The sequence below is a fragment of the Micrasema longulum genome, unplaced genomic scaffold (genome assembly GCF_059751315.1).
Source record: "Micrasema longulum isolate JH-2025_06_02 unplaced genomic scaffold, ASM5975131v1 h1tg000194l, whole genome shotgun sequence".
Lineage (NCBI taxonomy): Eukaryota > Metazoa > Arthropoda > Insecta > Trichoptera > Brachycentridae > Micrasema > Micrasema longulum.
In genome coordinates, this window is record NW_028277399.1 from 16,657 (window position 1) to 44,275 (window position 27,619).

The 27,619-nt window shown below is 33.5% G+C and overlaps 1 protein-coding gene across 1 annotated transcript in view; it reads right to left on the minus strand.

Annotated features, from left to right (window-relative positions):
• Window positions 1-24,584, minus strand: part of LOC148283810 (serine protease inhibitor 88Ea-like) — a 40,529-nt gene extending 15,945 nt beyond the window's left edge. Inside the window, exon 1 of the mRNA XM_088243163.1 lies at window positions 24,399-24,584. The gene's annotated coding sequence lies outside the window, so the exon portion shown is untranslated. The remainder of the gene's footprint in view (window positions 1-24,398) is intronic.
• Between the last annotated feature and the right edge of the window lie 3,035 nt (window positions 24,585-27,619).

Sequence of the window (27,619 nt, forward strand, 5' to 3'; positions counted from 1 at the left end):
AATGATTTTTTTGTGTGTCAATATAAATTACTCCTTAGACGTTACTACAAAGTTATGTCATAACTTTTTCCGACAAATGTAATTCTAATCAAGCTTTATTTTAAGGACTAGGGTCAAAGCACCAATAATTGACCGTTTAAGGTTCAGCTTGTGGTGAAATTCACACATTAAAGATATAAATTTTATTATTTAAGCGTACAAAGTAAAAATAAAACAATAAAAAAACACATTAATTTTTCTAAGTAATTTTACTTTTCTATTGAAATACGAGTATTATAATTATAATTAATATTACTCTAAAAAAATAGCCGAATCACCAGTGAATGACCCCTACTACCCCAGTAAAAATAACACTCAGATTTCATTACATCATAACATTATATAACACCCTAACACATTAGAATATGGATATATTCAAAGAATTGCATAATAGCATCAAATAAAACACTTACCACACCTTTCCTTATAAAAAAAACACTATCAATTTCAGAACAATAACGAGAAGACGCACTATTACCTTTTGACAACTCACAGTTCAAAACTGATAGATTTGTTTCTTACCAAAAGATGTGTCCGCCTACTACTTTTATCAAAGTTTCTAGTGTTAAAAGTTTTTTGACTGGACACATGTATTATTATATTGCGTTTTATTAACCAATGGTCATTTACTGGGGGGTGGTTATTTACTGGTGCTTTGATCCTATAGTGTTACAAGCATTACCGCAGTCCGCAAAAGCCACCGCGTCCGCTTCGAAACGCACTGCGAATTGCGACAGAAGATGAAATAAGAAACTTTCGGGAAAATACGTCCGGCGCCATTACAGCCATTCTTTCACAATAACAATATACGGTCACCTAAGCGGAGACGCAACAAAGCACTTGGCATTCAAATAGTTTTCAAGAAAAGCGTTCAACTTCACGGATGTAATTCACAATGGAAATCCGACACTGAGAAAATGTAAAACACATTTTTATGGTCGCATAACAGTGTGAAATAAAAGCAAATAACCGGCTTGAAACGTTAAAAAAAAAATTGGATTATATGAGCATTGATTTATTGTTGGATAATTTACATACTGCCATTTTTTTTATTAAAATCCCCGCAAGGGCGCTGTGCAATAAATACATATCCCAGCACGCCTCGCAGCTACAGAGCGCATGGACGATCGGGATTATAGTTTATTTTTTCCAATAAGGAAGTTCAGTGTTTTTATTATACAGGGTGTTCTTTAAATCCTGTCACATCCAAAACCACGATGATCAGTATGGACAAGAAGACATATTAGCATATTTAAAACAATATTTATAAAGCAGATTTTTTTTTAAATAAAATATTTAAAAAAACAAATGGTTGCTTATTTCTGCAGGAGAGAATCTAGGGGGGCGTGGCCATGCGGTTGATGGTGCATCAGACTACCCCCTCCCTCTCCCCTATTTGCCCTTGCAGAAGTAAGCAACCATTTTTTTTTTTTTTTGTAAATTTTAATAGTTCTAAAAAATAATTTTAATGTGCCCAATATGTCTTCTTGGTCATACTGATCATCGTGGTTTCAGATGTGATAGGGTTTAAAGAACACCTGTATTTATCGACAATATTTTGAGTTTGTTCAAATTTTTGCAGACAAGGACTGGATTCAACTCCCTAGGGAGCTGTTAATATTAACGTATTACAACAGAGATAAAGAACATTTTAGAGAAGGCAATATAGATGTCTAGGTACCTACAGGGCTTATGACCTATACACATCGTACTGTGTCTAAAAGTCTCCCCTCTACCCGACATCCCACATGCGCGCATGCGTGAAGTGGCCTCGTAATGTTGACAGACCATGAACAATAGACACAAATATAAAATAATTTTGTTATATTTTACAAAAAAAAATATTTTACTTACTGGACAATAAAAAAAACAGGTACTTTTACTGAACAAACTTAAAAAAAAAACATTAAAATAATCATTCAGTAATTAAGTATATTAAAACCGTTTAATATTACACTAAGGCTTATTAATAGAAAGGCGGGTAAAAAATTCGACTACCCTGGCAATACTAACGAAACGTCCCCGTACTTTTATTTAACAATCTGACAGGTGGTTATTTATGAATTTCAATTGTTTTCTTGAAATATTTTACCATAAACAGTATTATTTCGAACTCACCGGTGGAAAATATAACCGTTTTAATTTCGGGGACATATAAAATTTGGACAAACTCAAAATATTGTTGATAAATCCACCTGGTCCATTAAGAAGTATAGAAATTCCCAGCTGAGACAGATTAAATGCATACGCAAAAATTTGCCAGTTGATGCCGCCCGTCAATTAATAAATGCGTTTGTAGTGTCTAGAGTCGATTATTGTAATGGTATCTATGCAGGTCTACCAATGAATAAAATGACTCGCTTACAGTCTGTATTGAATGCCGCAGCGAGACTTATTTTTGGAATCTCTAAGTTCAGTCATATCACTCCACTACTTCGGGAATTAAACTGGTTACGTGTACCACACATACAAACTCCGTTGGCTCGTGTATAAGTCACTGCACAACTCTGCTCCAGAATATCTAAGGGAACTCTGCATTCCAAATGAACTAGTCTTACGCTTAGATCAGCCATAGCAACGTCGAAAGGAAAAGTTATTATACCTCTACGCAAACAGCGCACTAAATTTGGTGAACGCGCATTTACGGTAGCAAGCCCTACGGTATGGAATGCTCTCCCAGCAGAGGTCCGAAACTGTGAGAGAGGAGTGATGTTTCGAAAGAAACTTAAAACCCACTTGTTCTCTAAATCATTTGAATAAATTCTTAGCATGTGGTGACAAAGTACATTATTTTTCTTAAATTAAAAAATCAAAATTAAATTTATATACTTATATAATCACTTTGTAAAGCGCCCTTGAGGTATTATATTACGAAAATGGAGCTATATAAGTAATCCTAGTAAGTAATCATTATGTTATTATATTTTCCTCATATTTTTCAAGCGCTGAAGCATATTATTATCAATATCGTCACCAGAAACAGGCGCAAACTCATTAAAGAAGAAAACGCTATGATACAAAAGACAATACCGTAACGAATCTTGGAAAATCCCAAGAACCAATTAATATTCAAAATCGTCATTGATTTATGCACGGAAATAACTTGCCAATTAAAGCAAACAACACCAATGCATATAGTAATGTATTATCCATTGTAAATAATGAAACGAGTGACATTAATTCAGAGCATAATGGAAAGTATTCTAGAACGATTAAAAACAACAAAAAAACTGGTACCAGCATAATTTCACGAGTCAATAACCACTATAGTCCTTAAAATGTAACATGATTAGAATGAGAGTTGTCAGAAAAAGTGACGACATAACTTTGTAGTAACGTCAAAGGAGTTATTTATATTGACACACGAAAAATCATTTGTATCTGGCGTGTTATTTTTTTTTTTTTACAATGCTTAAAACATAAATCAACATTAATTAATATATAAAATCAGCTTTAAAACTAAAATAAACATAGTTATAAACGACGTTCTTACAAGGTTACATCATTCCGCAAAAACGTTAGAGATGGGACAAATTGATCAATGTAAATTCATCGAATAAAAAAAATATTCGTTTGATGTTGTTCATGAAAAAAGTATAAATGTCTCATTTTTTGGTGAACAATTATGTGAAACGCACCATAATAGGCTTGTTTTTTCGTTTTTTATATCAATTTTCGGAAACAGAGTTTTATGTTTGCATGAAAAAACTGATAAAATCGATTTGATCAGTGATCAGTAATTTCCCATCACTAATGAAATTAGTTTGACAGCTGTCATTCTAATCAAGCTATATTTTAAGGACTATAATTTGCTAGAATGCTAGGTGGATCAAAAAGTTTGGGATAATCCTAAGAGATGGCGTTAGTCCGCACTAATGTGAACCAATCATAAAAAGCGTCATCCTTATTTAGACTACTACCATCACGCCATTTCCCCGTAGTTGTAGGCAGAGAGAATGGACCGCCACACACGTCTATCCTGGAATACATTTCTAGTTTCTTCCATATCACATATCTTGTCATACATGCCCTTCGGTTCTGCCTGCTTTTGACATGACAGACTTAAGATTTTGGTTTATCTGATCATGTCACGTCTTCCTCGGTCGTCCTCGTCTCACGTTACCGTCTATTTGCGCCATAGATACTTGTTTTACCATGCTTTAGTCATCCATTCGTTTTACATGACCAAATCATCTCTGGGCCCCGATTACAATGGGAAGTTAACATTTATCTTAAATTTTATCTACAAAGTAAAATTAAGTTTTCTGTATGAAAAGTAGAATATGCGTACATTTTTTTCTTTTAAACATGTTCAATTATAATTTACCGATGAATATACTTTAAATTTTCATGCAAATATACTCATTTTCGTACACAAATATCGATTTTTCTTTATAGACATTTGAAGATAACTCTGTTAACTTTTCATTGTAATCGGGGCCCAGAGACCATTTCTTAATCGTATCAATTATACCTGACTCAGATTAACACTCTCGCCTGATTGTATAATTCGTAACTCTGTCATACACTTATGTCCCTCGTCCTATTGTCTAAGAGATCGCATTACGGCCGCGTTCACTCGGCTTTCATCCTTTCTCTGCCAGTACCATGTTTCACTTCCATACATAAGTGCTGGGACTAAAACTCCGTTGCGCACAGCCAGTTTAGCTTCGATTAACATATTTTTATTAGCAATTACTGTGCTTAGTGCGCCGCTCATTTTGTTGCCAGCATTCTCTCCTTTTAACATATTTTTCTACTCTTCAACAAATTCTTCTACATGTTCAAGATATTCGTTATTTACATTTTTATTTTTTTATTTTATTTATTGGGGATATCAACAGTAAGACATGTAACAAAAATACAACAAATAAAATATACAGAGAATAAAACCAATGACAGATATCCACAGAAATACATTAAATACACGTACAATACATACTAGTGTGTTTGTGTGAGTGTAAGTGAATGAGAGGGTGGGTGTTATATTGGAATGAGGGTGGACATGTGTGTAAATATTGCACAAGTGTCAAGTGTCGAAAATATAAATATATTAAAAATATTAAGAATTAGAGATAAAATATAATAAAATAAAATAAAATAAGATAAAATAAGACTTTATTATTGAAACTAAGTATAAGACAAAAAAGTATGTTTTAAGACGCGCATTTTAAATGTTATTTTTTTACAATCAAATGGATCAATAGGGGGAAGTTCAAATTATATTCACTAACAAAACGTATAAGTTGGGAGTTCTGGGCATAGTTCGTACGAACTGCTGGCAGATGAAATAGAGAGCTCGACATGTGACGGGTGCGGTAGCTGGGGACATTTAATGATAACTCCGACAAAAGAGCCGGGCTATCAAGGCGTCCACTAAGTATGTCATGAAGCACCCCCATGTCCAACAGTAGACGGCGATCTTCTAAAGTAAGCAAGTGGTGTTTTTTGCAGGAAGACATATAATTAAGATCGGTATACCTGCATCTCCAGTTAAGATGTCTAAGAAATGTGCATTGAATTTTCTCGAACTTTTCTTTATGTGTGACATATTGTGGAGACCAAACAGAAGAGGCATACTCGAGCAAACTGCGAACATGAGCAAAGTAGACCATTTTGATACACGCGATATCTTTAAATACCTGACATGTACGAAGTACAAAACCAAGGTTTCTATGTGCACGGGTCAGTATGTCATCGAAGTGATTCTCAAATGTAAGTTTGCTATCAAGAATAACACCCAGATCGCGTACGGTATCAACTCTTTTATTATGCAGTCAGTAACTGCATGCACTAAGGTGAACTAATCATAAAAAGCGTCATCCTTCTTTAGACGGATGTCAAAATTTCAGCCATTTTTGTTGACGCATTTACAAGTTACATCAGTGAGAAGCGAGCAACCTCTGTGTTTTTAAAATGGAAAAATCTGAGTTTTGTGTTCGGATTAAACATTAGTCATTGCGCAAGAAAAAGATAACAGAGATTGAAGCCAAGCTAGATAAGAATTATCTGGACTCTGCACTCTACTTCGCCGATAAAGATAATTCAAAAGTAGTTTTCTGACTTTAGTTGTGGACGCACAAGCACGGGTGACGGGGTGACGGGGTGACGCTGAACGATCCGGCCCAAAATACGTCAGTAGTCAGTACATTGGAAAACGTGAGACCACAAATAGTGTGTTCCATATCATACATCACGACATTTTGGGTATGAAGAAGCTCTGCGCGCGATGGGTGCCGCGTTTGCTAACAGTGGACAGTGTACCAAAAACGAATTCGTGTTACGTGGGAAGACCTAGCAGAATTCGGCAATGTTTACACGGAATCCAACGGAGTTTCTACGCCGATTCATAACCACATCAGTAGCTTAATCACAAAAAGCCATCGACGTGCAAATAAGCGACGTGATAACAATTTCTCACCATGGTTGTTTATCGTATTCGCGATCACAATGGAACATCCGTGAACACCTAATATTAAATGCCGAAATATTTACGTTTCGCGACGTATAATCCTGCTGCGCAATCACATATTTGAATTTCACCGGTGTATATATAAAAAATATTCCAAATCTGATATTTTTATTTATTTATTTACTACGCTATTTATTGCATTTAGCCGGCAGTTGGCAAGCCAAATGTCAAGAAAAGCAGTGGCCATAGTAATTGTAATTAAATTTTCACTTTTTTGTATAAGATACTTCTTACTATTTTGCAAATGCAATATATTGTATTATTTTTTATAGTAAACGCCGATTTTTCGCCTGTGAACTGTATTTATTTACGAGGAAAACAAAAACAAACCAACGCGAGCGTTGACTTAGAGATTACACACACGTTGACTTATGACTGCGATAGCTTAAACACGTTCATTATTGTTCATGGTGATCGCTCAAATGCTTAGCATGTTTTGAAGCACGTCGATGGTTATTTGTGATTGAGCTACAGAGTCCATGCAACAGTTGAAACAATGACAACAAGACAATTTAAACAAATACAAACTAATACTACTTTTGTAGTAAGGTATTATGCAATTAAAATCTATAACCTAGTTCCACCGTCCATCAAAACAATTAGCAACAAAAAATGTTTAAAAAGGCTATAAAAAATGGATAGTGGAGCTGGGTAGAAGTAAAATTGATTGTCTCATTTGCCCAAGTCAATATTAGTAAACCACGTGAAAACTCGGGACCGGGACACAACGCATGGTTATTATAATCACGTGTTAACACGGATCCGGGATACAAAGCACAAAAAAAGAGTGAGGCCCTGTATATGTGCAAACATTGCAATGCGCAATGTGGCTCTCCATAAAGGCCAATGTTGGCAAAACTATCATACAAACATTACTTATTTAATTATTTCAAATAAATCTATAAGTTTCAATTGATTTAACCTAGTATTTTCATAATTATGACACTTTTAAGGAACCCTTCCCAAAGCACGAAATTTCACAAAAATGGGCCGGGCACAGGGTAAATTCTATGTGTATTCGGCCGGTACTCAAAGTGTTGAAAGGAACGTAAATATGTTGAAAAATAATACCGAATTTGGCCAAAAAAATGTTTTCTTGTTTCTCAGGAAAAAAGTTTGTACAGGAAAAAAAACGAACGAAGGGTAATTATTAGATTAATTACGTGTTTGTTGACAGTTTTATAGAATTAAGTGGTGCTTAAGAAGATTAAATGAGCCAAAATGTTTAATCTCATTTCCTTACGGGCGTTAACACGAATTGTTCCGAAACAAACGAAGGTAAAACCAGTTTTCTCTGACCCATAAACAGGGTTTTAAGCCTGGAAAAGCAATTAGGCTCCGATTATACCGACAGGACGCATTCGTTTATTCAAAACTGTTTTTAAATTATCATGCGTAACAATTTAATCGAAATTCAAGTCGAAGTTAGACAGTTTAACTACCTTATTGAGAGATAAAAAGCCAGACGAAATTATCTGTTTAAAAAGCACTAGAAGTAAAAAAAATATTACACCCGTAAATTTAAAGGACATTCAAAAAAAATATTTACACGGTTCAAAGATACAACATGAGAAATAAAATTAATATAAATGACATTTTTTCCAAACAATGAGGAAATCCAGTGTTTTTTTTTAAAAAAAATATTTGTTAATGGACTGTTAAACTAAGTCAAAAAAATTTTTTTTTAATTTTTATATATCGTATTATCGGCGCTACGATTTTTCAAAGTTTTGTATTTCTGAAATAACTCCGCGTGTAACGTCAGAGGTTCATTTCCGCTTATTCTCATTCAGTTCTTCCTATTGGTCCAGAAGCGACAAGCAGACCGGAAATCTTCCATAGCTCTCAGATCATAGGTTGATTCACATGAACCAGTGACGTCATTTAAAGTAGTGCGTTTTTATCAAAGTATTTTTAATGATTTTTTCTGTACATTTTCAAGAAACTTTGTAGTACAATTTAATGCTCTAATTTTTACCCCGCGTAAGAAAACATTTTTTGTATCCAATTTCCCGTAGGGCTGAAGTTCCTCATTATCTAATTCCCTACCATCAAACATTAAACCTGCATTATAAACAACTGATTATACAGGAACATAGTGAAAAAATCACAGACAAAGTCCATAAATATAATAAATCTGGCATATGCCAATTAAATTTTAATGATTACGATTCAATCTACATTAGAAAAACTAAAAGAAACTTTAATATTACAGTGAAAGAACACTTAAGATGCTTAAATAATAATCATTTTTCGGAATTCGCAAACCATCTGATAGAAAACAATCATAACTTCAATAAAGACACTATTAAAAGTACTTAGACACTATTAAAAATTAGACAACTTACGAATTAAAGAAGCGATTCATAATAAGAAAAAAAATCATTTATAACCAAAAAAACAATATTCATTTTAGTCTACTCCTGTCTAGCTTCGAAAATATTCATATCAAATTACCACCCTTTTAGAGGAAAAAAAGACTTGATTATTTGGCGCCACGTATAGTATTTAGTAAACATAGAAAAAATTTAATAGGAAATAATTCATTAGTTATGTAAACCTTGATGAAGAAGCTTGTTTGCTATGAAACCTGTCGGAGGAAAAAAAAATTGTGGTTAAAAGCAAAGTTGTTTTTCTAAATTTTATTAATCAAATTAATATTTTAAGCACTGACTTTGTGATTTTCCATGTTAAATAATATAACTAATTATTTGCTTTGTAAAAAAATCACTAAATACATTTAATCCGCCAACCGGTTTCAGAGCAAGACTGTTTATTATTTTTAAGCCTTGACAAAGCAACAGTCTTGTTCTGAAACCGGTCGTCAGATTAAATATTTATGTAGTGATTTACACGAACTAAATATTTAGTTAAATTATGAAAATGAGAAACTCCATCGTATAGCAAGTGCGTTTGAATTGAGATATTTTTTGCATAAAGCATTTTAATGATTAATTTTATCATTATTTGAATCCTTTTAGTTTTTATTTTAATAAGTCAAGGGTCATAGCAACAAACAGAAATCTCCACCAAAAACAAGTTATTAATGCCTAAATAAACTATTCATAGAAACCTATCTACCTAAATAATAGCGTAATTCAAAACCGTCTCTAAATCTTGCAAAAACAGATTTCAATTGTACCACTTGACACCGCAAACTAAGCATTCTCCATTGAGTTGGTGAAGCATAATTAGAAATCTAACAATTCTTTTTTCAAAGTTTTTCTTAATTTGCTTCTAATACCCTTAAGTGTTCAAATTTCATTGTTTTATAATTTTCATACAAATTTCACTCACACCCGCATAAACAAAGGTTTCAGCTCTTAAACTTCACAAACATCAATAGATAAAAGAATTAAAGAGATACAGATGTTCAAATATGGGCAGAATGGTGAATGTTACACAGTGTGTAAAGTGGCCACTTAAACCAGCCATTGACAGGTCATAAGCCCTGTAGATGCCTAGACTTCTAAATTACCTTCTCTAAAATGTTCTTTATCTCTGTTGTAATATGTTAATTATTTAGAAACTTCGCTGGTCTGTCTTTCAACCTTATTTTTATTATGTAATTTAATTATCGTTTACTGTATGTTCCTATAAAATAAATAAATAAATCTCCTTTATTTTTTATTTCCTGTAAATGATCCCGATATTTGGCAATTCGGATGACTGGAGTTCTGATAACGGAGATCTACTATACTTTGTACTTGTTATATTATTTTATTATTATTTGACACTTTATATACATATACAATAAATATGCATATAAGGGCGGGCATATTGCCTTAAGGCAATTTCTTCCTACCTACCCAAACCGTTCAGTTTGAGAAAATTATAAATACATGGACATATTGAATCTTACAATTTTATACAAAAAAATAAAAGCAAAGATTAACAAAAATAAATATATATATAAAAAAAATAACACTATATTATGAAAAGAGGAGAGGGGATGGGAAGGAAAGAAGAAGGATAAAGAAACAATTGAAATATTTAGATAGTGACATTTCAATCTCGACTTAAATGTAAATAAAGAAGGGGCGTCTCTAACATTAGTGGGTAGATTATTCCACAATCGAGCGGCTACTACTGAGAAAGACGAGGCAAAAAAATTAGAGCGATGACAGGGTATTAAAAGGGTTCTCTCGTTACTAGAACGAAGAGATAGTCCGTGTTGTGAAAGAGGTTGGATGAGCTCTCTCAGATAAACAGGCGAAGTGGGATTATTTAAAATATTGTGAAGAAGTGATAGAATATGAATGTTTCTTCTATGCCTGATACTGAGCCAGTATAGTTGCGTGCGATACTCGGTTATTATACGGCTGGATAGGTATTGCGGTACCCGCCCAATCGAGCTAGATTTTTTTTTATTAATAAGTACATCTCTCTTCAATCCGTGCCTCATGTCTGAGGATGGTGATTACGCCTGACATGGCTCATCTGTGGACAGTCTCCCTCTATCTGGAACGGTCTTGTGCTTATCTGCAGGCATTTGTCAGTGATGATTCTGATAATTCAGTGACTAGGCCGCTCCATCTTGTCGGTTGACGTCCACGCGACCTTATCCCTTCGACACTTCCCAAAAGAATAGTTTTCTCCAAACCATCAGAGTTCCCCCTGGAAATATGCCCAAAGAACTGTAAGATTCTTTTCTCGCACATGGATGTATGTCTTTCTCCCATGTCCCGTTCCTGGAGTGTAGACACATTCGTACGTCTGGCTGTCCACGGAATCCGCAGCATTTGTCGCCAACTCCACATTTCGAAATCTTCGATTTTTTCTTTTCAGATTATCTCAGTGACCAACACTCCACACCGTACATGAACACAGAGAAAACCGAGGCCTTCACCAGTCTCTTTTAGTGTTAATGGTAATACTGCGATTCTTGCAAATCTTCACCAGCCGACTCATAGCACTTTTGACAATACCAACACGTCGCCGTATTTCACCTTCACACCCGCCACCATCGCTGATGAGAGAACCTAAATAAAGTTATACAACAAGGATAATGGTGCTACTTTATTAGCTCGATCAATGATCATAGCTTAGTTTTGCTCATATTCATTGAGAGTCCCAAGGTCTGAACTAGCAGCATCTATTCGATCAATATTCGGTAAATATTTTGAATGCTTAATTTATGAGACAAATTTACTTAGCTTTTTGCCAAAGCTAACTATCATATTGCAATTTAACTTGAGGAAGTTGCTCTCGTTCAATCCTTGAACCAGTGAAAAGAGCACAAAAATGGCTCATGAAGATCATTCTCAAAAAACCCTTGAGGAATCCAACGGAAGATCTATTCGCTGAGTTAAAGATATTGAATGTAAGACAATTGTTTTGAGGTGCCTACTACTTAAAGTTTATGATTAATTAAGTGAGGTCAAAAGAACCCAACAAAATATAAACACTCGTTCAGCAACACAAATTAACTGTATTGTCCCATTTGTATCAACCGCCTTAGGTAAAAAGCAATATAATGTAATTGCTCCGAAAATATTTTTATGATTTATTGTCAAATACAAAAGACCCAAAATGTAAAACAAATTTTAAAATAAAGATAACTGCACATATTAATAGTGTAGAGAGAGATTTTAAAAAAATATATATGTAAATCAAAAAACGCAGTACTTTATATAATTGGTACACATATTATTTATATTTTTATGTATTTCATTACTTTATATTTGTTTTCTATTATATATTATTTATGTTTAAGTAACACGTATTCTTGGCATATATATATACTTTATATTTGTATAATAACGATTTTTTATTTCTTACATTTGATTCGTGACGATGTTCTATTTAAATTTGAACGGGCACAAAGTTCAAAATTTACGCGAATTGTGACGTATTAGGGGCGTGGCCAATGCAGTGGACCGTTTTCATGGGAATTCAAAATTATAAATTTAAAAATATTTTTTACTCGACAGTATTTCACACATAATATTAATTTAAAATTGTGAAAAGAAAAAGTGATATTTCATTATTGTTCAGACTTCAGAAAATCATGGTAAATTTGCTGGTACTGCCTCCTTAACATAGTCAACATTGGGAAAGAACCCTACACACAACACTGACCCCCATTATTCAAAATAAGATCATAATTATAACTATATTATTTATGTTTAAGTAACATGTATTCTTGGCATATATATATATACTTTATATTTGTATAATAATGATTTTTAATTTCTTACATTTGATTAGCGAGGCATTTATAATTAAGTAGTTTAAGTTTTTTTTCATATTGTTATATTAGTATAGAACTACTAATGCTTTAAAAGATAAAAAATTTCCATCTTAGAACAGGCTGAGCCATGTTAGATGGAGACTATCCTCAACAAAGAACACTCCGTTTTCATTTTCTATTCATAAGTTTTATATAGATTCCCTGTTATTAAATATGTATGCTTATTTTATGCAATAAATTATTAATGATTAATTAGACTATGTCATTGGAAATGAAAAATCGACTTTTATTACTAATTAATTGCGATTTACGATTACGATAGGTGAAATACTTAGATAATTTATGGGGACATTAAACACAATAACTGTTTATTAAAATATTTTGAGTTTGTCGAAATGTTTGTAGACAAAAGACTGGATTTCACCTCTAACAACGGCAAAATGGTGAGTGTTACACAGGATGTAAAGTGGCCACTTAAACCAGTTAATGACAAGTTACCACTTTGCACACTGTGTAACATTCACCATTCTGCCTGTGTTTGATCATCCATATTTCCTCAAATCTTCCATCTGTTGACTTTTATGAAGCGAAAAGTCTGATACTCTTATTAATGTGAGCGAGATTAACCTGGCTAACTTGTTTTACCTAATAGATAACAATAACTCAGCCAGATAAATCTGCACCGAGGCTTATTACTGCCTACGGAATTTTGACGGAAGTAAGATCAGTAGCTCAATCACAAATAACTATCGACGTGCTTAAAAACATGCCAAGCATTTGAGCGATCGCAATGAACAATAATGAACATGCTTAAGTTATCGCAGTCAGAAGTCAACGCGTGTGTAATATCTAAGTCAACGCTCGTGTCAGGTTGTTTTTTTGTTTTCCTCGTAAATAAATACAGGTTATTGGCAAAATCGGCGTTCACTATAAAACATAATACTTTATATTGCAAAATAGTAAGGAGTATCTAATACAAGGCGGCCTCCGTGGTGTAGTGGTCAAGACGCTTGACTCACGCACGGAAGGTTCCGGGTTCGATTCCCGGTGAGAACACCAAAAATTAAAATGTGAATTTTCTCAAGCCTGGGTGCTATGTGATGTAATTCACCACTGTAATTAGGCCTCCTGGCCTGTTGTGGTGCAAAAAAAAAATGTAAAAAAATACAAAAAAGGGAAAACTACTACTATGGCGACTGCTTTTCTTGACATTTGGCTTGCCAATCGCCGCGCCGGCTAAATGCAATAAAAAGAGTGATAAATAATAAATAAATAAATAAAAATAGCAGTTTCGGAATATTTTCCATATTTACACGGGTGAAATTCAAATATGTGATTGCGCAGCAGGATTATACGTCGCGAAACGTAAATATTTTGACATTTAATATCAGGTGTTCACGAATGTTGCATTGTGATCGCGAATACGATAAACAACCATGATGAGAAATTGTTATCACGTCGCTTATTAGCACGCCCATAGTTATTTGTGATTGAGCTACAGAGATAGTAATATAAGTCAAAAAGTTCGAAAGTTGTTAAAGTATTCTATCGACCTTATTCTGTTGACCTTTTACTGATTAGTAATTTTATAATTTTACGTGCATACCTACCGTGCACGTAAACGTTAATCATAATTTTGAAACAGTTCATAAAAATAGCAAAAATATTTTATATATCGAGATAAACACTGTGGTTAGAGAAACTTGTGAGCGATAAAAAGTAGAAGCAATAAATTATTACAATATTAAGTGCATTTTATGCATTTAATCTGGCAGTATCGCGTTTAAATCATACCACAAAACTGAAACACTTCAGAAAATAATAAAAATATAGACTTTCTAACTTTTGCAGAGTGGTGAACCTTTGACAGTGATTACAAGTTATTATTATTATCTATGGTGCTATGATGAATTTTCTTGCGGGGTGAGAGAGTAGTTAATTATTTTCTCTCGATTTTCCATATCTTGAGGCATTGGGAAAATGCGTTGCATACGGCGCTAAAACTATGTGAGGGCTGAAGAGGTAGAGGTCGGCCCAGTGCCACATGGTGGGTACTGAAAAAGGGGTGGTGAAGTTGGTCGAGGGCCAAAGTAGGGGGCTGTGGAGAGGTGGGCCAAAGAGAGCCAACCCCAAATGAAATAGGATAAGGGAGAAGAAAAAAAAAACGAAAATCGTACATTAGGGAAATATAACATACTACGAATACCGATAAAAATATATCAAATGAGTTTAGAAAAATTCATCGTATTTTCAAAATCGATATATTGTGAAGAAATGTTTTCATACATAACTTAAAAAAATAAATTATAAAAATATATGTCCCTAAAAAACGCGACATGTTGGGCCATGATAATTGTAACGTCAAGTTTCATGACGATGTTCTATTTAAATTTGAACGGGCACAAAGTTCAAAATTTACGCGAATTGTGACGTATTAGGGTCGTGGCCAATGCAGTGGACCGTTTTCATGGGAATTCAAAATTATAAATTTTAAAATATTTTTTACTCGACAGTATTTCACACATAATATTAATTTAAAATTGTGAAAAGAAAAAGTGATATTTCATTATTGTTTAGACTTCAGAAAATCATGGTTAATTTGCTGGTACTGCCTCCTTAACATAGTCAACATTGGGAAAGAACCCTCCACACAACACTGACCCCCATTATTCAAAATAAGATCATAATTATAACTATATTATTTATGTTTAAGTTACATGTTTTCTTGGCACATATATATACTATATATTTGTATAATAATGATTTTTAATTTCTTACATTTGATGAGCTAGGCTTTTATAATTAAATAGTTTTAGTTTTTCTTTTTTATGTTATTGTTCTATTAGTATAGGACTACTTATTTATTTATTTATTTATTTTATTTATTTTGTTTATTAAGAAAAACAACAGCAATACAAAGAAATATACACAACATAATAAAAAAAACATAAAATAAAGCCAAATCAGTTTTTCACATAAATACAATTATAAAAATCCAGTTCAGTTAAATATAATTTATAGAAGTGCAAGTGTGCGAGTTTTTTTTTGTGTGTGAGGATGCGTGTGTAAAAAAGTGGAGTGTGGTTTTGGTAGGTATGTGAATATGTGTGTGATTGTATATGGGTGTGAGGGTAGGTTTAAGGACAGGGTAAGTGTGTATTTGATATGAGTGAATAGAAACAATTTAAAATTATAATGTAAAAATATAAATATAATTTTTTTTTATAACGAAACATAATTTTATTCAAATAATAGTTTTTTAATTTTGGTTTTAAAAGTGAGTTTACTGTAATTAAATATGTCTATGTTATTGAAAAATAAATTATAATTACGCGTCAAGCGAATCAGAGGAGAGTTCTGAGCATAGTTGGTGCGAACTGTGGGTACATGGAAAAGAGATAGATTCGTGTGACGGGTGCGGTAGCCAGGTACGTTAAGGGCCAACTCAGAAACCAGAACAGGACTATCAAGACGTCCATTAAGAATGTCATGTAGAATACCCATATCTAATAACAAACGACGATCCTCAAGACTAAGTATATTATGTTTATGACAAGAAGTTTTATAGTTAAGGTCCGTAAATCTGGATCTCCAATTGAGATGTCTCAAAAATGTTTTCTGAATATTTTCAAGCCTTATCTTGTGTATGGAATACTGGGGAGACCACACAGAGGAGGCATATTCAAGGAGACTACGAACGTAAGCGAAATAAATTAATTTGATACTACCAATATCATTAAAAACTTGGCAAGTGCGGATAACAAAACCTAAGTTTCTGTGTGCCCGGTTCACTATATTTTCGATGTGGTTTTCATACGTAAGTTTTTTATCTAGAATCACACCAAGATCACGAACACTTTCAACTCGTTGTATAGCTTGATTACTTAAAAAATATTGATGTGAAATAGGATTGGAGCTACGTGAAAAAGAAATGAGTAAACATTTTGAGACATTTACATTTATGAAATTTTTTTCACTTATGCTCTAAAGATAGAAAATCTCCATCTTAGAACTGGCTGTGCCATGTTAGATGGAGACTATCATAAACAGAGAACACTCCGTTTTCATTTTACATTAATTGGTTTTATATAGATTCCTTGTTATTAAGTATGTATATTTTTTTTATTTTTTTTTTGCAATAAATTTTATAAATAAATAATAATAAATTGTCTAATTAATAATGACCACGTCTACAGTAAAAAATATCAAATATGCGATTTCATTTCGTACAAAAATTATCTCGTTAATTTCAAAAACGACTTTTATTTATTTTACAGAAACAAACATTTAACAATGATATAATAACATTAAAAAAATGAGGTTTAAAGACAGACCAGCGAAGTTTCTAAATAAAAATCATACATATGAATTAAATTGTGGTACGTGTGTGTATTTGTATGTGAGTAAGTGTAGAGTATGTGGGAGTAAGTGTTCAGGTGTGTGTAAGCATGAGCATCATTATATAGCAAGTGGGAGCGTATCGCAGCCAGAAAGAATGAGCTTAATGTATTTTTAATTAAATTAAAGGGGCATATTAAATATATCAATAGATAAAAAAAGTATTATGGTTTGAGCAAGAACGATAGAGGAAAGAGTGTTGTGCATAGTTAGTGCTACAGACTGGCAGATGGAATAAATACTTATTGCTTGTCACGCGAAAGGGGACATAAATAATAATTTTGGAGAGTAAAAGAGTCTACTTTATTATTTAATAATTTATATAAATAGCAAAGTTCAGATATAGTGCGTTTATTTTCAAGGGTAAAAAATCAATTTTGTTTAGCAGATTGACTGTAATTGCAAAGCGTTTTATTGTTTTATAATCTAGGTATTAAAAAATATTTCGTTGAACATTTTCAATCCTTTCAATGTTTGTTATGTATTGTGGGCTCCACACAACGGATGCAAACTCCGAGTTACTGCGTACAAGTGTTGTATAGAGTCTTCAATGTATTAGACTGAATATATAGGATTGAATGTATTAGAAATTAATGTTACATTAATGTATTATCAACGCGAATTTAGCCTTCTACCATCATATCAAATCATTTAGGCATCTAAATGTTTGATATTGGCGTTTCGTTATAGGTATTAATTGTAAGGGAACAATGAATCGTTTTTTCCTAACTGCACGGCCTAGAAGATTCAAAGTCAGCCTTTGTAAGACCCACGCCAGCACGATCTTAATTTTAGACCAAGTGTAATATTTGGGTTAAGGCGGCGAAAGTAATAAATCAAGATGTGAATTCGTATTGAGGTGAACAGCTTTATGCTAAATACGAGCGAAAAACCCGACGCGAATATTCTTTATTAGAGACAATTAGGCTGCATCCTTCGTAGCATCGTGTCAGCTGTATTTATTTAAGATAATGCATTCGACAATAAAGTTTAAAACAATGGTTTAATTGACACTGTAGGTGTTAGAATTAGGCGTATCGGAGGCTAGAAACCACACGGCTAACCGCTGACCTATTTCTTAGGTGTTTATTTACTTTTCATATTATAGTCTTCTAGGTTCGATTTTTAAGATTCCGAAGTCTCTCTGTTTCTTCATAAGGTTGGCTATTGTAAATTTTACGCTTATTTATTTATGAATTTGTATAAACCACTTTAACTTTAGAGTTATGCGTCAAACGGTTTCGAAGTTACTTCCTCATCAACCAAAGGAAACTCAAGATATCTCAGCAATAATAACTTCTCAGAATTCGCAAATCATCTTTTATCCGAAAACCATTTTCATTTTTAAGCCTTTCAGTTCTTTCATGCAGTTATCGATTTACACGTTGAACAGCCGTGGTGACATCACACATCCCTGTTTGACTCCTTTATGAATTTTAAACGAGGTGCGAGGCTGTGAAAGTGAAGTGATGTTTCGGAAAAAACTTAAAACCCACTTGTTCTCTAAATCATTTGAATAAATCCGTAGCACGTGGCAGCAAAATAAATTGTTTTAATTAAATTACCAATTTAAAAGCTACAATTAAATTAATTTAACAATAGAATCACCATGTAAAGCGCCCTTGAGGTATTTTATTACGAAAATGGCGCTATATAAGTTACCCATAATAATAATAATAATAAAACCACGATGTGTATGATCTATTTCCCCTTTGCTGAGCTGTCTTTATACAGAGGAGCAATAGCTCGTGACAGATTTCCGCTCACTCCATACGAGTCCTCTTTTTAAAATATTCCGAGGAAGTAACCTCGAAACCGGTCGATGTATAACTCTAAAGTTAAAGTGGTTTATACAAATTTATAAACAAAGAAGAGTTAAATGTCATGCCACAAACTGAAAAATGTTTTCGATATTAAAAAAAATTACGGTTTATTTATTTGTTACGTATCCTTTTGGTTATATTTATGGTGCACGTATATATACATTGTTAAGAAATGTCGAGATCCGTGCATTATGTAAGACTGGGACAAGCATTATCGACAAAATCAAGAATTAAGTCCAGCGTCGGTTTGGACATGTAGAGCGAAGGGGCAGCGAAAGAACGGCTAATAGGATTTACGATGCGGATGATGATTGATGCAGAAAATGAGAAGACCGAGTAAGAAAGACATGGCATGGCCAAATTACCAAATTCAACAATACTTGAAGATGGACAACTCAAAAGTCGGAATAATTGTCGTGCGTGCACAAGATGTAATGTAATATATTTACGATTACATAAAATATACATATATATATATATATTATTTATTCATACAAATATACCTACATATTACAAACAAAATAATAACGTATCCCTAACTATTTGAGGCCAAAAGCCCTGTGTTGAGTTGGGATACAACATAGTGGAAAGTGGACGCTTGCATATTATCAATGAAAACTAAAAATAATTATTATTTTTCGCAAGGGTCTCCGTATCTTCCCTTAGACAACATCTAAACTCGTACGTGTTTTTGGTATTAAATCTTTCAAATTACAGTAAAACCTCGTATGAGCATTTTGCTGGGATCTCCTCTTGTAACCGCATGATCAGAAATGTGTCAATGACTCTTTTTTTTTAAATGTCTAATGTCCAGTACCTTCATAAATTGCAACAATTCGGCGGCCTCCGTGGTGTAGTGGTCAAGACGCTTGACTCACGCACGGAAGGTTCCGGGTTCGATTCCCGGTGAGAACACTAAAATTAAAATGTGTTTTTTCTCAAGCCTGGGTGCTCTGTGATGTAATTCACCACTGTAATTAGGCCTCCTGGCCTGTTGTGGTGCAAAAAAAAAAAAAGGTAAGGTAAGGTAAACAATGTCTCAGATGAGAAAATGGGGGGACATCGAAGCATTACTCTATATAAGTATTAATTTTTGTACATTTATTAGGCGGTTCATGATAGACGCCGTGCAACCTCCCCAGCCCACTACGCAAGTAGAGGAAGAGCTATGAAAAGACAGATTAAAATGGCAATCTATCATCTCTGCTTATTCTTACTTCCTACTACTAATCGACGTGATGAAATATTTGTTTGTTTTGTTAGTTCATTTAAGAAAAATAAATTGGCACAGAGGAGCTGAGGCCTCGAGGGAGTTTAGGGCAGAGATAGCGTTCATCGATTGATCGCACGCTTTTCCTGACCTTAATTTTTATTAAAATAGCTTATATATGTATATAGTACGATAAAATCATTAGATAGCGTGACTGACAATAGTACACAGGTGATTCTAAAACAGCTGCGGGTATATGTGGGTTTTATTCCTCATTTTTGTTCCATCAGGTTTGGAATTGTGATTGGTGTGTACGAAGCTTGTATGAGTCCGCGATTGGCGTGATGGTCTTATGTTATGGATGTCAATTTACCAGGGTTTTTGGGCGGAACGAGTCTTAGTAATCCATTCTAATATTACAAATGCAAAAGTTCGTTTGTTTGTTTGTTGGTGTTTCCTTCGCGTCCAACGGAGTGACCGACTGACGCAATTTCTTGCATAGGAATAGCCAGGGGTGGGCTGCAGGGGGCTCGGAGGGGCTCGCGCGAGCCCCATGTTAAATGAAGAGAAATCAATATTCTCAGATCAAATCAAGACATAAATGCAATTTCAGTGGATGGTTTAAATGTACTATGAAACATAAAACTTCGTTGTCTTTTGAAATTTTTCGAGAAATATATTTTTTAGGGATGCGCAATAAAAGAGACCCATCCGTTTTTTGTCTATATAGTGTAACAATTGCCTGCAATCGCCTAACAATGCTTTAAAACGCCGATGGTTGATAATACACCATATTGCTTCCAGTACTTAGATGTTAACGTAACATTTTTGCGATTCTTTGAACGATTATCCGTCTTGCTTCACACCTTCACTCCGTCTTGGGCACAAATGATTGCACATAGAAATAACATTGAAGTTAATACTTAATATTTTATGTAAATGTAATAAAAAGTATTAGTGTTTTGGATAGTCAGAACCAAATGATAAACCTCCCCCTCCCCTTCCTCCTCCGCCCATCCCACGAACCCCCCTACCAACCAACTCCCCCCGCGAGCCCCTTGTTAAAAAATTGGCAGCCCACCCCTGGGAATAGCCGGAGAGATGAGAAGTAAAATAGGAAACTGATTTTTAATCCCGAATTTAAAAAATGATCAATGAAAAATACATAATCTAATATATCAACAATGAGTAACATTATTTGAAAATGAGTACCTTGGCGGTAGGTAGAAAAAAATCTTTTAATTTCTATAATTGACTTGCTTCATCCACGGTTAGCTTGGTTTGCCTTTCGTTTTGGTTTTGTAGTAGGATTTGGATTTGTGAACAGAATAACGGTGCTCTCACCATAGACTGACGGATCGTCGTATTTCTTTCATAGTTGGAAGATGATAGTTGGAAGTTGATAGTTGGAAGACCAAGCTACTTTCAATCCCGATAAAATACATAATTCCACTGGTAAAATCTTATTAATAAACGACACAACTATTCATACAACTGGCGGCTCCTGACCGAAAACATTGGCAGTGCATTTCTTTACATTTTGTCAACTTGTATATTAAGTTTTATAATATTATAATAATATGATAGGTCTGACGTGATAAACGAGCAATAGTTAGACAGCCCGCGCATCGGAACCAGAAACGCTAAATGCGCCCAACAAAATTCATACTAATATCATGTGATTACGCATATTCAAAGTGACATTATAAACGAACTTCAAACATCAAATCTGCGCGAGCGTTGGCAATGCCCGGAATATGTATATTACCTTCTCCCTCTAACGCACAATTCATCGGTATGAAGCATTGTCTGTCTCGCTTAAATGACGATTTTAGGAGATATGTTATATTTCAAACAAATTCAGAGTAAAAGATTGTGCAAAATAGAAAATGAACGGGGACGATTGCGCATGCGTAGACAAGATGATAAAATCGTCCGCTAGAGTCGATTTCGCTAGATCTTTTGGCGCTAGTATTGAATATTATGTTGTTTACGAGTATAATGTTGCAACGAATCCCTGTTTCTTTGTACTTATAACATATTTTTACTATCAATAAAATTACTAATTTATTTACACTAATTTTTACTTGGCAGTGCACTGCACTTATGCACATACTAAGGAACCGCCTCTGATTCATACTTAAATCATTTCTCTCTAATACCACGTGGGCGAAGCCGCGGGTAAAAGGTAGTCATAACCTCTCACCTGCGAACTTCTCATAAAGAATATCAGCAGCGGTAAGAGTTGTTTCATTGCCCCTTTTACTGTTGTTCCTTAAATGATAATGACTACTGAGCTGCTCTACCTTTTGACGAATTTCTTGTTAGGTCTCAGATCCTTCGGATCCACATGCAGCAATTTACTTTATTCTGATTCAATCCTATTTTATTCGATAATCAGATCGTCATTCGCAGTGCATGTTCGGACATGGTGGTGTTTGCATCCCCTTTAACCCTGCATGTAATTTATATTTTTTCGTAAATACTATGTATACTACGGTGACGGTGATAAGTGTATTTTAGAATTGTTTGGGTAATGAGTGTACTGACGAAGAGACGGGTACGTCTCGAAACCGGTAGACACAAAAAGTATCATTAATCAAAATGTTTGACCACAAAGTTACTTAAAAAGCTTTGAACATAAATAATAGTTCATTTTGATTATTTTTTTTCATACATTTCGAAACTTCGCCGAACAAATAATAACGCATTCATTTTTACCACGTATAAGAAAACATTTTTTATATCCAATTGGATATAATTCTATTTTTATAAAACCGTTTAAACTGTTATTTTTTTGCATTACTTATTACTTTATGTTCCATATTTAAATTATTATAACAATTATGTTTTTGTAAGATTTTCTATTAATAATAATGATATCATTATTTTGTATACTGATTCATGTTTGTAACTTCATAGGAATGACTTATATTCTATTAGTTTCATAAGTTTTTAATGTTATTTTTTTTATTTGCATTGTTATTTTTAATTTTATTATTATTTTTAATATTGTATCGTATGCAATAATTATTATCAAATGTAATTTCTTGTACCTATTTGGATTGCTTTTTTAAAAATTTTTATATTTTATCATATGCAATTATTAATCATTTTAATTTACTTTTTATTTTGTTTTTTTCAAATTATTATGGCTTAACACGGGCACAGCCTAAAAAGCCATAATATGTTAGTGAATATGTTAACTTATGTAATATGAAATGAATAAATAAATGTAAATAAATTCAATCAAATGACAGTGTTTTGAATATGTCCAAATGTTTGTAGACAGGCAGGTCATAAGCCGTGTAAATGCGTAGATTTCCATAATCCCTTCTCAAAAATGTTTTCCCTCTCTGTTGCAACAAATTTCGATCTAATTTAAATAAATTTCCCAGGGAAGCTGTAGCTCAATCACAAATAACTATCGATGTGCTTAAAAACATGCTAAGCATTTGAGCGATCACAATGAACAATAATGAACATGCTTAAGTGATGGCAATCATAAGTCAACGCTCGTGTCGGTTTGTTTTTTGTTTTCCTCGTAAAGAAATACAGTTTATTGGCGAAAAATCGGCGTTCACTCTAAAAAAATAATACTTTATTTTGCAAAATAGTAAGGAGTATATTATACAAAAAAGTGAAAATTAAATTACAATTACTATGGCGACTGCTTTTCTTGACATTTGGCTTGCCAACCGCCGGCTAAATGTAATGAACAGCATGATAAATAAGAAATAAATCAATATAAATAGCAGTTTTTGAATATTTTCCACATTTACATCGGTGAAATTCAAATATGTGATTGCGCAGCAGGATTAAGCGTCGCGAAACGTAAATATTTTGACATTTAATATTAGGTATTCACGGATGTTCCATTGTGATCGCGAATACGATAAACAACAATGGTGAGAAATTGTTATCACGTCGCTTATTAGCACGTCGATAGTTATTTGTGATTGAGCCTCTGGAACTTCTTATTATTTCACCTACATACTAGGCAACGCCTGAAAATACTACATTTTTCAATTCTCATACTCTTTTTCTTGCTTTAGGCTTTTTCAACAATATGTTATAATGTGCAAATAATTTAATTTACATGGTAAATAATCCGTTCTGGTTCTGCAATTCTCGCCGAATTTCTCTGTAAAAGTATTTTCATTTACTGGCAACCCACAACATTCTTGGCCTACGCTGATTTAACAGTATACGCAATATACGCATTCATAGAGAAAGCTATATTAAAAACAAAAGTATACTCACGCTTGTGCAATTTCTCAACTGTCAAATCAACTATGTGTAAAAATGTGCACAGGTTTATTTTTTCCACTTCAAAGGAAGCAAAGGAGTTGTTTATTTAAACACGCGTTAAACTTAAGGTTTGCAAGTCAATGAGCAATAACCGTAACTACGGACGTAGCCGACCACTCGTAATGTTAAACTCAAACTGACGGGGGAGGTCGGGATACCACTTTATAAACACGGCATAATGATGAATCACTGGGAGATCAGAAAAACATTTCATCGCAATAAGAAAAAAATACACCAGTGTATTGAATTAAGTTGGTAAATAATTTAACCGTATATCAATTGAACTATTAAAAATCGTGTATTTTTCTTTACCTCTTTCCATATTCGCTCTTTTCCAACTGCTGACAAGTCTCTAAATAGAGGCTTTAGCGGGTTATTCCTTGAAAATAATATAAATATACATTATCATGAAATTCGTATAAAATCGTAAAATTCTATGTTTTTTTTATTTCAAAATACAAAAATGTACAAAACATAGTTGTATTCCCATGAGTTAGCAAACTCATTTTAGGATATGTCCATGTACTTGTAATTTTCTCAAACTGATCGGTTTAGGTAGGTAGGAAGAAATTGCCTTAAGGCAATATGCCCGCTTTTATACGTATTTAAATTGTAAATGTTTATAAAGTGTTAAATAAATAAATCGTTAATGTAGAAAAAAATAAACTTAACAACATTATCTTTGCATACAGATTTCGTTTCCTCTACATTCATACATCTTCTCATGCAAGCGCACAGATTATTACGACTTTTGACGTGTTCATCTTCAAGTATTTGTTGGATTTGGTCATGCCATGTCTTTCTTGATCTTCCTCTATTTCTGCATTCATTAACATTCGCATTGTCAATATTTTTAGCCGTTTTTTCGCCGTCCATTCTTTCTACATGTCCAAATAATGCTTAACTCAGCCTTAAATAATATACGGATCTCAACATTTGTGCATCTTTCGTACATAGTTTTACCACACATTTGCCTGAGAGATCGCATTTCGACTGCATATAGCCTACTTTTTTTCCCGTTTTTCCAAGGCCATGCTTTGCTCCGATACATCAGAGTCGGGACCAGGACTTCATTAGGAACTCCTTATTTTGCCTCTTGCGACAAACATTTATTTTCCAAGGTTGATTTTTGTTCAATATTGTTATGTATATCATCATTATTATCATCATTCCCTTTGCGCACCTAATGGTGTATAGGGCATAACATTCGTACACCAATCGCAGCGTATCTTGATATTTTTTGTTGCTTAAAGGTAAGATAATCAGTCTTACGCATCAGGTGGGGTCAGTTTTGGGGCTGTGAGTAAAACACTTTTTTAATAAATATTTCAGGTCAACCATACCGGGAATCGAATATGAAACTTCTTGAACGGTAGAAAAATGCGCTGACCACTACACCACGATGCCGACATCATGTATGTCAACCGAAAACACACTTTTGGTCAAGGTTTGTACAATTTTAGTTAATTTGTTGACTCTAGCCACCTGAACCGGGTTGTGGTCCCCAAAACTAGTGTTGCAGACTCATGTATCAAAGGTCTGAGGTTCGAACTCCGCTCTACCACAACTTGATTCCTATTTTCTAATACCGAGTTATTTACGACTCGTTGAGAATGGCCTCAAAATTGAAATGTTTTGGTTAACGTACATATTTTTTTTTACATAAAAAAAGTAAGTTAACAATGCTGTAATGAGGAGGCTTAGTAGTTTTTTTATTTGTTAATTTATTATAAAACTAAGTCAATTTTTTTTTTAATGTATCGTATTATCAGTGATATGTGTTTAAAAAGTAATGTATGTATTTTAAAATTACTCTGCGTGTGACGTCAAGTTCTCTTCCCCTTTTTCTCGGTGAGATCTGCTGATTGGTCAGTTGTCTTACCGTAAATCTTACAGAGAAATCTATTGTTTACAGTATTCTATTTAGGTTGATTGTCTGTATCCGGGTGGATGAAGAATACAGTCCAATGTGTGAAATATAACCAGAATCCGGGAAGAGTGTTGTTACTCTTACGTAAAAATCTTGGAAATAAAATCGAGTGGAGAAAAATCTGCCTGGTAGTGTAGTTAATGGAGTGTTCGTTCACCATGTTTTAGGTCTTAGGTTCGATTCCTGGTAGGTTGGATTTGAAACATTTCTACACGGCAGTATTTTATTGTTTCTGGACTACTAGGAAAGTGCTAACTTCCATTTAACAAAATTGATCCCGATACGTTGCAAATTTAGTACCAATGCAGTGACCTATGCCTCACTGCGAGCTGATACGCAAATGATGATGGTGGTAGTTGATCAAATAATAAACGGAAATTATGTTTTCTTATTATGACTTAAAATTAATAATATAATGTTATAAACCTATTATTAATATTCATTATTAATTGCAGGAGACTGCTGTGAGGTATTTTTGAGAGTTTTCCAGATGTTTATTGAAATACATATATGTACTTGTAGTTTTTAAATTTTAATTTTTGCTCTTATTTAATAATGTACATGATTCCACTTTCCATTATGTTGTTAATCCAACTCAAAAATGAGCTCTTAGCATCATAGAGTTTGGAATACATAACTATTATTTTTTTTAATATAACAGTCGAACTTGGTTATTACGAGGAAGATGGGACCACTTGAATTTGCTCGTTATAAACGTTACTCGTTATACCAGAGAAAGGTTTTTTTATACAATCGCTATTGCACATTATCACTAAGTAAACAAGTAAATTAATATGTCTACATATAATTCATGAAGAATTTTTTTACAGGGGTTAGTTTTAACTGATCTGGTCTAGACCAGTTCTAGAACTCATTTGATGTCAATTACTTGCAATGCAATTGTGTATTTAAATGAGCATAGAACATTAAAAATCTTTAAAAAAAAACCCGTAAAAACCCCCGAAACAAGCATGTCATTTATAAACTACAAAAGCAGCTGTAAATTGTAACCATGTGCCGAACCAGCACTTACTAAGTTCACAAAGCTTGGATTTTTTAAAAACCATGTTTGTTCATTTTTCAATATTGTCGGCGAAAAACCCAATTAGGTACTTAAACACTTACATAGCTATCATGAACATAATTCGATCCCAACGCCCGGCGGTATTTATCCTTTACTTAAGCCGACCGTCTAGATTGTTTTACTTAGATTCTTATTTCGAGAATGATGTTTTTAACAATT